Source organism: Balaenoptera borealis (assembly GCF_965194805.1).
Source record: "Balaenoptera borealis genome assembly, chromosome: 12".
Lineage (NCBI taxonomy): Eukaryota > Metazoa > Chordata > Mammalia > Artiodactyla > Balaenopteridae > Balaenoptera > Balaenoptera borealis.
In genome coordinates, this window is record NC_138869.1 from 73,999,214 (window position 1) to 74,013,577 (window position 14,364).

The 14,364-nt window shown below is 38.4% G+C and overlaps 1 protein-coding gene across 1 annotated transcript in view; it reads right to left on the reverse strand.

The window, feature by feature from the left end:
• KIF6 (kinesin family member 6) overlaps positions 1 to 14,364 on the reverse strand; it is a 403,702-nt gene that overhangs the window by 100,846 nt on the left and 288,492 nt on the right. The gene's annotated exons all lie outside the window — the stretch shown is intronic.

Genomic DNA, 14,364 nt, shown 5'->3' on the forward strand with positions numbered 1-14,364 from the left:
TCCTTTCATGTGTTTGTTGGCAATCTGTATATCTTCTGTGGAGAAATGTCTGTTTAGGTCTTCTGCCCATTTTTGGATTGGGTTGTTTGTTTTTTGATATTGAGCTGCATGAGGTGCTTGTATATTTGGAGATTAATCCTTTGTCAGTTGCTATGTTTGCAAATATTTTCTCCCATTCTGAGGGTTGTCTTTTCATCTTGTTTATAGTTTCCTTTGCTGTGCAAAAGCTTTTAAGTTTCATTAGGTCCCATTTGTTAATTTTTGTTTTTATTTCCATTTCTCTAGGAGGTGGGTTGAAAAGGATCTTGCTGTGATTTCTGTCAAACAGTATTCTGCCTATGTTTTCCTCTAAGAGTTTTATAGTGTCTGACCTTACATTTAGGTGTTTAATCCATTTTGAGTTTATTTTTGTGTATGGTGTTAGGGAGTGTTCTAATGTCATTCTTTTACATGTAGCTGTCCAGTTTTCCCAGCACCATTTATTGAAGAGGCTGTCTTTTCTCCATTGTATACTCTTGCCTCCTTTATCAAAGATAAGATGGGTTTATCTCTGGGCTTTCTATCCTATTCCATTGATCTATATTTCTGTTTTTGTGCCAGTACCATACTGTCTTGATTACTGTAGCTTTGTAGTATAGTCTGAATTCAGGGAGCCTGATTCCTCCAGTTCTGTTTTTCTTTCTCAGGATTGCTTTGGCTATTCGGGGCCTTTTGTGTTCCCATACAAATTGTGAAATTTTTTGTTCTAGTTCTGTGAAAAATGCCATTGGTAGTTTTTTTTTTTTTAAACATCTTTATTGAAGTATAATTGCCTTACAATGGTGTGTTAGCTTCTGCTTTATAACAAAGTGAATCAGTTATACATATACAACATGTTCCCATTTCTCCTCCCTCTTGCATCTCCCTCCCTCCCACCCTCCCCATCCCACCCCTCTAGGTGGTCACAAAGCACCGAGCTGATCTCCCTGTGCTATGCGGCTGCTTCCTACTAGCTATCTATTTTACAGTTGGTAGTGTATATATGTCCATGAAACTCTCTCACCCTGTCACATCTCATCCCTCCCCCTCCCCATATCCTCAAGTCCATTCTCTAGTAGGTCTGTGTCTTTATTCCCGTCTTGCCACTAGGTTCTTCATGGCCTTTTTTTTTTTTTCCTTAGATTCCATATATATGTGTTAGCATACTGTATTTGTTTTTCTCTTTCTGACTTACTTCACTCTGTATGACAGACTTTAACTCCATCCACCTCATTACAAATACCTCCATTTCATTTCTTTTTATGGCTGAGTAATATTCCATTGTATATATGTGCCACATCTTCTTTATCCATTCATCCAATGATGGACACTTAGGTTGCTTCCATGTCCTGGCTATTGTAAATAGAGCTGCAATGAACATTGTGGTACATGTCTCTTTTTGAATTATGGTTTTCTCAGGGTATATGCCCAGTAGTGGGATTGATGGGTTGTATGGTAGTTCTATTTTTCGTTTTTTAAGGAACCTCCATACTGTTCTCCATAGTGACTGTATCAATTTACATTCCCACCAACAGTGCAAGAGTGTTCCCTTTCCTCCACACCCTCTCCAGCATTTATTGTTTCTAGATTTTTTGATGATGGCCATTCTGACTGGTGTGAGATGATATCTCATTGCAGTTTTGATTTGCATTTCTCTAATGATTAATGATGTTGAGCATTCTTTCATGTGTCTGTTGGCAATCTGTATATCTTCTTTGGAGAAATGTCTATTTAGGTCTTCTGCCCATTTTTGGATTGGGTTGTTTGTTTTTTTGTTATTGAGCTGCATGAGCTGCTTGTAAATCTTGGAGATTAATCCTTTGTCAGTTGCTTCATCTGCAAATATTTTCTCCCATTCTGAGGGTTGTCTTTTCGTCTTGTTTATGGTTTCCTTTGCTGTGCAAAAGTTTTTAAGTTTCATTAGGTCCCATTTGTTTATTTGTGTTTTTATTTCCATTTCTCTAGGAGCTGGGTCAAAAAGGATCTTGCTGTGATTTATGTCATAGAGTGTTCTGCCTATGTTTTCCTCTAAGAGTTTGATAGTATCTGGCCTTACACTTAGGTCTTTAATCCATTTTGAGTTTATTTTTGTGTATGGTGTCAGGGAGTGTTCTAATTTCATACTTTTACATGTATCTATCCAATTTTCCCAGCACCACTTATTGAAGAGGCTCTTTTCCCCACTATATATGCTTGCCTCCTTTAGCAAAGATAAGGTGACCATATGTGCGTGGGTTTATCTCTGGGCTTTCTATCCTGTTCCATTGATCTATATTTCTGTTTTTGTGCCAGTACCAAACTGTCTTGATCACTGTAGCTTTGTAATATAGTCTGAAGTCAGGGAGCCTGATTCCTCCAGCTCCATTTTTCATTCTCAAGATTGCTTTGGCTATTCGGGGTCTTTTGTGTTTCCATACAAATTGTGAAATTTTTTGTTCTAGTTCTGTGAAAAATGCCATTGGTAGTTTGATAGAGATTGCCAGCAATCCTTTACAAATATGCTTTACATCTCTTTGTTTCTCCTAGTCTCTTTATAATCCCAACCTAAGGCACCACCTTTGCTCACCTGGACTGTCTCCTAACTGCTTTGCTAAGCTTCCATCTTACTCTCCTATGACATTTTCCCCACATAACAGCCTGAATGATTTTCTAAGAACACAATCATGTCACTCCTCTGCTTTAAATTTTCTAGTGGCTTCCTGTGGCCCCTGAACACGCTCCAAACTCCTCAGCCTGGCAGGCCTCACATCATCTGGTCTCTGCCTACATGTCTCCCTCCCCACGCCCCACTCACACCTCCTTTGCTCGTGCCTTCTTGGCTCACTGGTCTTCTTTCAGATCCTCATATATGTCAATACTATTCTTATCTCTGGGCCTTTACACTTGCTGTTTGTTCCTTTTGTCTGGAATATTATTTCCTGAACATTCTGTATGACTATCAACTCCCTATTCAGTTCTTAGCTCATATGTCAGCTCCTTTGGGTCCCCAACCCAGCCTAATTTTTTCCTACCCTGTTATTCGGTTTTATATCCTTTCTAACATTTGTCACCATCTGAAACTACAGATATGTATGTATTGTGTGGGCTGAAAACTCCATATAGGCATATCTATCTTGTTCACTGCTCCTTCTCTGGTGCTGGGAAGAAAGGAAAAAAGGAAGGAAGGAAGAAGAAAAGAAGGGAAGAAGGAGAGAAGGAAGGTAAGAAGGAAGTGAGGGAGAGAGGAGGGAGGGAGGGAGGAAGAGAGGGGTCACAGTCTTATCAGAAATAAGTCCCCCTAACAGGCACGAGATTTGCACCCTTATCCTGCCTTCCACTTCAAGGCCAAACTGACTCCTATGAAGACTCCCAGGTTTGAGCTCCCTCCTCTTTGTATCCACAATCAGAATATTTAAAATGACACTTCTTTCCCAGGGACCTGCCTGGGTGAACTTCCACAGGCCCTTGCTAACCCATCCCCTGAGTAACCGCATCACCTCACTCTCCTGCTATCTCTCTCTCACTGAGTTTTCACTTTTTGTGGTTGTTTGTTTTGTTTTTGTTTTTATTTTCTGAATATTAAACCTAGAACTAATTATTTCTAAAGGGAGCCAAACTGTACTTCACATGTAAGTGGCGAGGGGCCTGTGAGAACAGCTCTCATTCCCTTCCCTGGCAAGACCTTCCAGTTCTAAGACAGAGAAATGAGAATCTATGGGGCTATCTAGCATCATTTCAGAATGTGATAGGGTCATCCAAGTTAATATCTGTGTCTGGCATTTGTACATCCTCAACAGGGAGAAGTAATTTGCCATTGTGAACCATTTGTATTAAGCCATTCAGGAAAGTTTCTGAAGAATTTTTCTTTCATAGGTGCATTATCCTATAAGGATTCAGAAAGGAATATAGTTGATGCAGAAAGCAAGTCCTGAAGATTTAAACCCCCATGTCTTTGCCTAATGAGGTAAGAATATGTAAAAGGTATTATTTTACTACTCCTAATTATCACGATATAGCTTGCCCATTGCCAAAAATTTGGGAAATAAAGAATGGTATAAAGAAGCAGGAAAAAAAAATCACAATCCCTCCACCTCTGTTTTTTCTATGCTTTGCTTTACTACATAGTTAAGATGATAATGTATATACAGTTATGTAACCTGTTTATTTACTTCATTTAAAATTATCTTATAACCCTTTTTTCTAAGTCATTAAATTCTTCATGAATATTACCTTTTACAGTTATATTATTTCATCATTATAGTCCATTCCCTAATATTGGACTTATACTTTATTTTATATATATGCTCTGTAAATAATGCTGCAGTGAAGATCTTGGTGTATAAATTTTACTCCACATTTAATTACTTATTTTCTTAGTTAATTAATACAACTAGTATTTACTGAGTGCCCACTATATCCCAGTTACTGTACTTAGAGCAGATGAACAAAGGCCTACTTCCTTGGAGAGCGTACATACTCCTGAGGGTGTACAGACAAGAGGAGCAAATAAATCCATATACTGATTAGCTCTATGAAGAGAGGTGATGCAAAGTAAGGGGACAGAGGGAGATGAATGATAGGGGAGGCGATTTCCCTCAGGAGGGTTAGAGGAATGTCTCTCTGAGGAAGTGGTATTTGCACAAAAACATTTTGGATTATTTCTGTAGGCTAGATTCCTAGAGGGAGTTTCTGAATTAAAGTTCTTGCTTTCTAGGAAGCCGGTTTACTCCCTGACAGTTCTCAGCAGTGCCTGGAAGAAATCACAGTTGTAGAAATGCACCCTACTAGGGCATGATCTTGATGAGCAAGTTACTTAATTCCTCTATTCCTTAGTTTTCCTGTGTGAAATGGAAATAATCACACCTGTTTATGTACACTGTGTGTGTGTGTGTGTGTGTGTGTGTATGTGTGTGTATGTATGTGTGTGTCACGGGGGTGGCAGGGCTGCGGGTGGCTGCAGGGAAGGGATGTTAAGGTTCTTGCATCCCAGGAGAACGAGGGCAGGGAGCAAACACGTGTCTGTGAAAGGGGAGAGATCAGGTTGTTGAATGTATGCGGGGCATTCCAGTTGATGAAAGCGTAGCCGAAAGAGGGTTCTGGAAGGTGTGGCATGAATGCTCACTGTGTCTAGCACGTATCAGGTAGTCAGTAATGTATTTTGAAGGAAAGGAACCCAACCTCTCAAGAAGAGCTGACTGACAGAAGGAAAGGTCTTAAACGACTGGTCACGTAGCAGTGCCCTCTGGCTCATGATTTGTCAAGAAGACACTACAAAGACAGCCTCTTTTCATTCATGAGTCTGCAAATAGGTGGTATCCTCAGTTTTCTCAATCATAAAATGGAGCTAGTAATGTCTACTTCATAGGCTTGTTTGGGGGATTAAGTGGGTTTGAAATATGGAAAGAATACAACGCTGTGACTCATTCACAGTAGTTATAAATGCTTGTTTCTCTCCTTCAACTTTGTATAATTAGGTGGGAAAGGATCTGGGTTAGTGAGAGGTGGGACAGTGGTGTAAAGCACCCAGAGGGCTCTAAGTAAACCCCAGCCCCGAGAACTGGATAGTTTATTTGCTTATGCACCAGCGTTTGGGTTGTATCCTTTTGAGTTCTCAGATCTGCAGTAATAAAATCATTTTGTTGCATAAGACAATTAATATGTGCTAATGTTGACAAAACACTCCCAGGAAGGAGTTTCAAGGCCTTGGTTGATGGCTGATGGTAAACAAAGTTATCAAAGGCATGCATCGTAGCCTCAGACATAAATGCTTTCCTCATCTATAATGATTAACCTAATTTGGAAAACAGCTCAGATCACGTATTTCCTTTGGGTCTTTCCAGCAGTTTTCCCTTGGGCTCCAGTCCCTCCACCTCCACAGGTCCTGCTGTAAACTCTCTGCTGTGTCTCGACCTCCTCCATCACACCCTTCTCATCCAGGCGAGGCTCTTTGTAAGGTGTGCCCGCCTGGGGACCTGGCAGACCCTGCTTGGGTCGTGCATATTTGTACGGGGTGGGACACACACGTGACATGCCCGCTACTATCATCCTCCCCTTTCCCAAACTCCAGGGATGTCCAGGGGGTTCCTCACTCTTGAGGCATCCAGGGGAGGCCACAGATCGGCTCCACCTGCTGCTGGCCTCGTGGCTCCTACTTGCTTTTCTCTTCCCCTGTCTTTGCTGCAATCTCTTCACGTGGTAGCAGCATGTAAGCAGCTTTTCTCAGTACTTGCAGTAATAGCCTTTGTCTGACTTCTTCCCTCACTTTTTAGTTTTCTTTTTTTAATCCTGCCTTTTCTTTAAGCCAGAAGCAGAACTGGATTGTGGAAAACAATGCCAAGGGCTTGGGGCCCTGATTTCTGCCATCTGCTATGGCAGGAAGAGGCGGGGGAAGGAAAGGGTGCTAAAAGTTAAGTAGCAGGATGAAGAAGAATCTCAATTTGATTTGCTTAAAAGCTTCTCGCATTGGCATTCATCTGTGGTGGAAAATGTTCACTGGCAGATGCTCTGGGACCTGGTTAACTGTTTGTAGTTCATGTGGCTGGGTAGACAGACTCTCCCTGCTGCTGGGGCCCAAGAAGCTGCCTTCCACTTCACTGGGTCCGCTAATGAGCTTTGGGTTGCCTTGGTCAGTAATTTGCTCTGTGGAGACAAAGAATGCTAAGAGTGAGCAGGCTGGAAGCCCCTCTGGCTGGGCTTCCTCATGTTACAAACAGCGAGTCTTTGAACTTGTAATTATGAGTCATGGGGCTCCCAGTCTGGTGCAAAAGTGACTCATTTTAAGCAAATTATCAGTGTTTTCCCTATTACCAAATGCTGTGATCAGCCATTCTGTATATAAAAAAAAAGGAACCGTTTTATTAAAAGAGCAGGATGTGTGGAAGGAGAACGAGCTGCACTATGCTTTCCAGACGTATGGACCCAAGTCAAGCTCAGGCCCAGTGTGAGCCAAGCAGCAAAATAAATAGTAAAAATGGCACAGAAACCAAACTAACAGGAAAACTCATTTCAGAACAGATGCAAAACCAACTCTTTAAGTCAGGCAGCATATGATTCCTATAATGTTATGATTCCTGGACATTCTCCCCTGCTCTCCTTCCAACTCACTTGGACCTACTGGAATCGAGGTCAAGGAAGAAATACCTATCTTTGGGTCAATTTAACCACAATGTTGTTAAAGAATCATTGATGATAGATGCCTCTGAGTTGCCCAAAGCTAGTTACTTAGACAGATGGACTTACAGACACAGCAATCATAGTAAATAAATGTGATCTAGTGATGAGTCTGTGGTGGAAGGAGAATTCCAGGGCCTTCTGTTCTAGAGCCCTCTCTTGAGGACACCTGCTATGTTAACGGTCTTTGGCTCAGGAAACATTTGAAATGATCATTGCCCCTTAGTCAGTTGCAAGAGTAGTAACTGATCTGAAAAGACAATTTTTCTTCTCTGATGCCTTGGGTATGATGAACACTTCCCAGGACCACAATAAGAGGAAATGGGCCCAGAGTGAATTGGTGTGTGCGTTTTTTTGAAAAATGGTTTGAAATTTCTAATTAACACCTTTACATAGGTTTCTCCTATGTAGAAACCTAGGTATTCACCTACACCACTGTAGGAAGATTCCATAAGCTACATGGGGAACTTGGCTCTGAGCTAAATTGTCTGACTTACAAATATTACAACCTTTCCAAATTATTTTCAATTTAAAACTGCTTCTCTTGGGACTTCCCTGGTGGTCCAGTGGTAAAGAATCTGCCTTACAATGCAGGGGACACGGGTTCGACCTCTGGTCGGGGAACTAAGATCTCACATGCTGCAGGGCAACTAAGCCCGCATGCCACAACTACTGAGCTCGCCCGCCTCAACTAGAGAGCCTGCGCGCTGCAAACTACAGAGACCACGTGCTCTGGAGCCCGTGTGCCACAACTAGAGTGAGAAAATTCGCACGCCACAACTAGAGAGAAGCCCGCATGCTGCAATGAAGAGCCCACGCGCCATGACGAAAGATCCCGTGTGCCACAACTAAGATCCCACGTGCCGCAACTAAGACCTGACACAGCCAAAAATAAATTAAATAAATAAATAAATAACAAATAAATCTTTTAAAAAAAATCCTAAAATAAACTGCCTCTCTTGTTTTTTTAAAACTTTATTTCTCACCCCTTGCATAGAAACCATATACCAATAAAGACTATTTTTGTATGTTCTCAAACCTCCAAAAGAAAATCCATTAATCAGTCACTCAATGTTTTTGGAATATCACCTTCTATGCATTCTGCTAATCATAGCAATTGATAAATAATCAGCAAGAGCCATAAAAAGTAAAGGTGGAAGATAACAGTCAGCAGTCATCTCCTAACTGGCAATTCCAGTACCTATTTTCAATTCTCATACCTCTTGACCTCTCTGCAGTATTTAAATATCCCTTAATTATTAAAATTTTCTTCTCTGCCATTTTGGCGTAGTTCCCTCCTTATTCTCCTGCCACGTCTCTGACTGTTCATCGTGAGCCTCCTTTACTGGCTGCTACACTGCCTGCTCACTTAAGGAGGAACTCAGTGGGGATGGAAAGGAAGTGTTGAATTCTGCAGACATTTCTGATGGAACACGATGACATATACTATGTGAGTCTATGTTAGAACCCTTGAGTTGCAAATAATGGAAACTTAAGATTGAAGATGGCTTTAAAAAGGGATAGTATTAGTTCAGGTAAGTGAAAAATACAAAGGCAATGCTGGTTTCGGGCACTCTTTGACACAAAGACTCAAAAAGCAAAAGAAAGAAAAGGTTGATATGAGGAAGTCACTCAAAACGCAGCACAGACATCTAAAGAGGTGGAAAATATGAAAGAGAGACAGCAATGTGAAAGACAGGGTAATAAGACCTAACCCATGTCTAATAGGAGTTTCCAAAGAAGAAAACAGAATTGGGGAGAGTCAATATTAAAAGAGATAATGGCTTTGCATTTTCCGGAAATAATAAATATGTGGATCCTGGTATTCAGGAATCACAATAAATCCTGGGCAGGAAAAATAAAAACAAAACTCATTCCCTAAACATAATATTGATATCAAGAGCACTAAAGACAGGAATCTTAAAAGTAGCCAGGGGTTTTAAAAGGCGTATTACTTACTAAAGAATGGCAATTAGATTTACAGCAAACTTCCCAAAGATAACAATGGAAACAAAAAGACAATAAGATAGTAGCTTTAAAGTTTTCAGAGAAAATATGTACCAACCTAGAATTCTATATTCAGCTAAATTGCTGTTCAAATGTGGGGGACAGGGGGGCAGAATGCTTACTCCCCTCGCCACCCTTATGCAAAGCCCAAACTTTAGCATCAATTCCAAGCAATCTTTACCCCAGCTACACAAAATTTTTCACCAGTATCCAAACACACTGTATCTTCTCAGGACTTTGGGCTTTTGCAATACTTCCTCTTTGGCTTGGAATGCCCTTTTCCACATGGCAGCCTCCAACTTATTCTTCTATTTTGCTTCATGAAGAAAAATGTTGAATGCATAAGAAAGAAGGAAGATGTAAGAAGAAATAGTAAAGGCAAGTAAAGTTAAATAAATAAGTAAATTAGGAGGATAAATCTAAATAAGTAGTGCCTGTATATAACAATATTAATACTATTTATTAATTTGGAATAAAGGAAGAATAAAAATAAATCTGGTAATATATTGGACAACAATAATGTTTAAGATAGAGAGTGTTTTGAATTAAAATGTTCTAAAGTTCTTTTGTTTAGGAAGGGGTAGAACTATTAACTAACTTGATTTCACAAAGTAAAAATTGCTTGTTAAATTTGAGAATAATAGAAATAGCATGTAAAATGTCCAAGTCAGTATAGAAAAAATAGAGGAAAAAGCCCTCAATAAATCTACTGAAAGTAGGAAAGAAACAAAAGAACCAAAGACAAATGATAGTGAATGGAAAGGATAAATTAAATAACACCATGAAATCCAAGATATTAGTAATCACAATAAATGGAAATTGATCAAATTCACTATTATAACAATAAAGATTGTCAGACTGGATTTTAAAAATCCAACTAAATTTTTCTATGAGAGACACATCTAAAAATATAAGGACCTAGAAAGGTTGAAAGTAATAGGATTGAAAAAAAATATTAAAAGCAAATGCTAACCAAAAGAAAGGTAGTGCAGCAAAGTTAATATCAGGCAAAATAAATTTTAAGCAAAGTGCATTGTTAGGGGCTAATAGGCTCACTATGTATTGATAAAAAGAAATCACAAAGCAGATCCAATGATTCATGAATTGAAAGCTCTCATAGTGTAGCATCAAAATGGATAGAACCAAAGTAAACAAATTACAAAAAAGTGGCCAAATCCATTACTATAATGGAACATTTAAATATACCTTCTCAATAATGGAAAGATCAAATAGACAAAATGAGTAAAACTGTTGAGGATTTGGAATAATATGGTTAATGAGCTCAATCCAAAGAACACACAAAAATCCTATAGCCCAAAATGGGAAAACATACTTTCTTTTTAAGCATACCTAGAACATTGACAAAAACCAAACATATACTAGTTCCTAAATCAGGTCTCAACAAGTACAAAGATTTAATCATAGAAACCATGTTCATTGATGATAGTGCAATAAAATTAGAAATTAAAAACAAAAATACACCTTTAAAAAGTCCATATGTTTGATCATTTATAGAACATCTTAAAATTACTTATGGGTCAAAAAAAAAACACAAAAAGGAAAGTAGACACTATTTATAACAATGTTAATGTTTTTATATCAAATCTTGTGGAATGCAGCTAAAACAGTAATTAATGGCAAATTTATAGCTTCAGGGTTCTATTGGAATATAAGGAAGACTGTAAGTTAATGAAATAAGCATACACCTTGAGCAGGTAGAGAAACATCAGGATAAACCCCTTACAAAAAAGAAGGATATAAGAGGAACACACCTGTTCATATCATTCCCCTGCTTCGAGAAATATTCTGCTTACTCCCCATTCTGCCCTTATAGAAACCCCAAATTCTACCTTCAGTTCCAAGCAACCTTTACTCTGGCTAAATTTTCACCAGTATCTAAATACACTATGTATTTTTATGCTTTTGCAGTACTGCCTCCTTGGCCTTTCCCACATGGCAGGCTCCAATTCATTCCTCTAATTTCAGTTCAAGTGCTACCTCTTCTGGGAAAACTTTCATGACCCCTCCTGACAGAATTATTAACTTCCTTATTGCATTCTTTCACATTTATTTCAATATAAAATGATTTTTAATATAGAAGTGAGCATGCATGCATGAATAAAAGTGCTAAAGTAGGTAGTCAAAAAAGAGTTTTTGGAAGACATCAGCCTTAAGCTAGAATTTGCTTAAAGCTCAGCTATATCTTGTTTAAGGCCAAACTTAATAGCAACAGGAGTAACCTCAGCAATAAATCATAGTTAAGATTTATTGAACGCTGCTCTGTAGCAGTTAATAGTTGAGGAGAGAAGAAGTATTCTTCATGGGCAGATGACACAGGCAATATAAATGAGGCCAACGTATTGGTTGGCTAACCTAAAAATCATCCCTAATCCTCTTCACCTTTGCCTTCTTCTCACTCTAGACAAGCACTGTTCAATAAAAATATAATGTAAGTCATATATATAATTTTAAATTTTCTAGTAGACACATTAATAATGTAAAAATAAACAGGTAAAGTTAATTTCAATAATATATTTTATTTAACCCAATATATCAAAATATTATAATTTCAATATGTAATCAATATTTATAAACAAGATATCTGCATATGCTTTTTATAATAAATATTTGAACTCCTTTGCATATTTTATACTTAACAGTACATCTCATTTCAGACACTGAATTGACATAGAAACACGATCTATATTTATGTTTCATAGAATTTACAACTTTCCCAAACATCCTTAAAGGTTTTCCAATAACCAAAATGAGTGCTAAAAAAGTATTGTCTTTTAATAGTTGCATCCATATTGACAAAGCTGGTCAATGAAATGTTTACGTGTAATACGAGAAACAATGCATATGCCTGTTGACACGTGTACTACAATATTAAAATCTTGTGCCACACAATGATTAAGATGCATGATTATAGTGAAATGTAGTCCGACTGAAACAATAAATTTGTAGCTAATGGAGATATGTTTTTTACTGCTTTCATTTTTATATTTAAATTAAATATAAAATAAAATAATTATAAATTAATACGATAGAGATTAAAATTAAATAAAATTAGAAATTCAGAACCTCAGTTGCACTAACCTCATTTTAAGTACTCAATAGTCACAGGTAGCTAGTGGCTACCACATTGAACAGTGCAGCTCTAGAGGCTGGAAAAGCCATATATCCATGTTCCCATCCTTCCTGGCACCCTTAGGGTGGCTGTATAGTAAATTTTTGACCAAAGAAAATGTATGACAAAGCTTGGAGTGGTCTTCTAGGAAGTCTTTTGCTTTCCTGATAAAGGGACAAACTTAAGAAGAGAATTTGCTAGCACCATTCCCTTCTCCTTCTTCTTGCTTTGCATGTGAACATTATGTGATGCCTGGAGCTATAGTAGACATCTTGTTGCCATGAAGCAACTCATATGAGGATGAAAAATAAAAACACTAGAACGATGAAAAAATAAACAACTTGAAACCCTGAGGAAAATCACTGAGCTGCTGGACCAGCTCTGAGATCGCCTACCTTTGAACTTCTTGATAAGAAAATAGTGTCCATCCCTATAACTTAAATCATTAATAGACAGATAATACTTGCAGCTGAAAGCATTCCTAATTGATACAATGAGCATGGCATGCTGGGAAAAGAGACAATAGGCAGCCTGAATAGGGTAGAGGTACATGTTAAGGAATAGTAATACGTTTAAAGAGATGGGGTAGAGCTAGAAAATGGAGGGTCCACTAGATAGCTCAACTGAGAAGCCCAGAGTAGTGTAACTGTCCCTGTCTTACGAGTTTGTCATGTTCTGTCTTTTGTATAGTAGTTTATATATATGTTATTTTTTGGTTACTAGATTATAAAGGCTGGGAACTTTTACAGAGAAAGTATTCAGTAAATACTCATTAGCTGAATGATTAGATATAGAGCTGGAGGGATGAAGACTGTCTCTTCAGCATAGATCAGATGTTTAACATTAAAAAAAATGCAGCAAACTAAAGCCCTCAGTGAGAAACCCTATTAAGGGTTCCTGTATTAATATGTCAAATAGAAAGTCCTTGGCCTAACTTTTCTGTCCCATAAACACCTAAAACAAAAAGGACAACATTGAATTGAATTTTGCCTAACCCTCTCCACTTTCAACTTAATTACTAAGTAGCACCTTTATCCTTCCTCTGACACTTGGCTTCTATTTTCACCTCTTTGAACATGTCATACCTAACCTCATGGTGCCCTTTCTGTCTTCCGTCCTCCTTTATCTCATTTCCACATCCCACCCCCAGTGTGAGAGCAGGCCTCCAACACCCAGCTTGAAACCTGTGCAAACCTCTACTGGCCAATCTGCCTCCAGCCCCATCAACCCCAAGCTACAAGCCAGTCAAATTCCTCTGATACTGTATTTTAAAGAACATGTAATTTTCTTTTTCAGATTTTAAAATAATACATTCCTTGTAGAATATTTGGAATAAACCTAAAAAAGAAATCTCTAATCTGACTACCAAGAGATAATAACGATATTTCAGGGTATTTTCCGTCAGACATTTCTCTATACATGTTGAGATCTATGTAACATAATTAAAATTGTATTACAAACAACACTTGCATTCATCCTTTTCATTTCTCATCACATCATGAAAAGTTTCCTCTGTAATTAGAAATTCTTCAAAAGCATTAAAAAAATAACTGCACGATACCCCATCAGATAGCCATTCTTTAACTTAACTATATCTTTATATCATCACTTCTCTTTTCTGATTCCCCACAGTGACTGCCAATTGTCTTTTGTATTAAATAAAAATTCCAACTCTTGGACCCTGTCAGGTGCTGTCATTCTACATCTGCTTCTACCCTCCAGCTGGTGTTTCATGTTCCAGCCAAATAAATTGGCTCACTCCTTCCCACACAACTTGCCTCTCTCCCTCTGAGCCATCCTTCATTTGCTTCCTCTTACATCTCTGTCAAATCATTGTTCTCCTTAAAATTTACCCCAGGTGTCATTCCAGTAATCTCCCACTATCCCTTTCTTTATATTTCCCATATCCCAGTTTCTCTAACATATGGGTTTATGACTTGAACAGTTTGTAGCTGGTTGTATATATGTTTCTACCACGTGAGTTATGGTCTGATAGGGTGGCAGGGGCCAGCAAGATAGGCCAAGAGCAGGAGGAACAGAGTTAGCAAGTTGGGGACTGC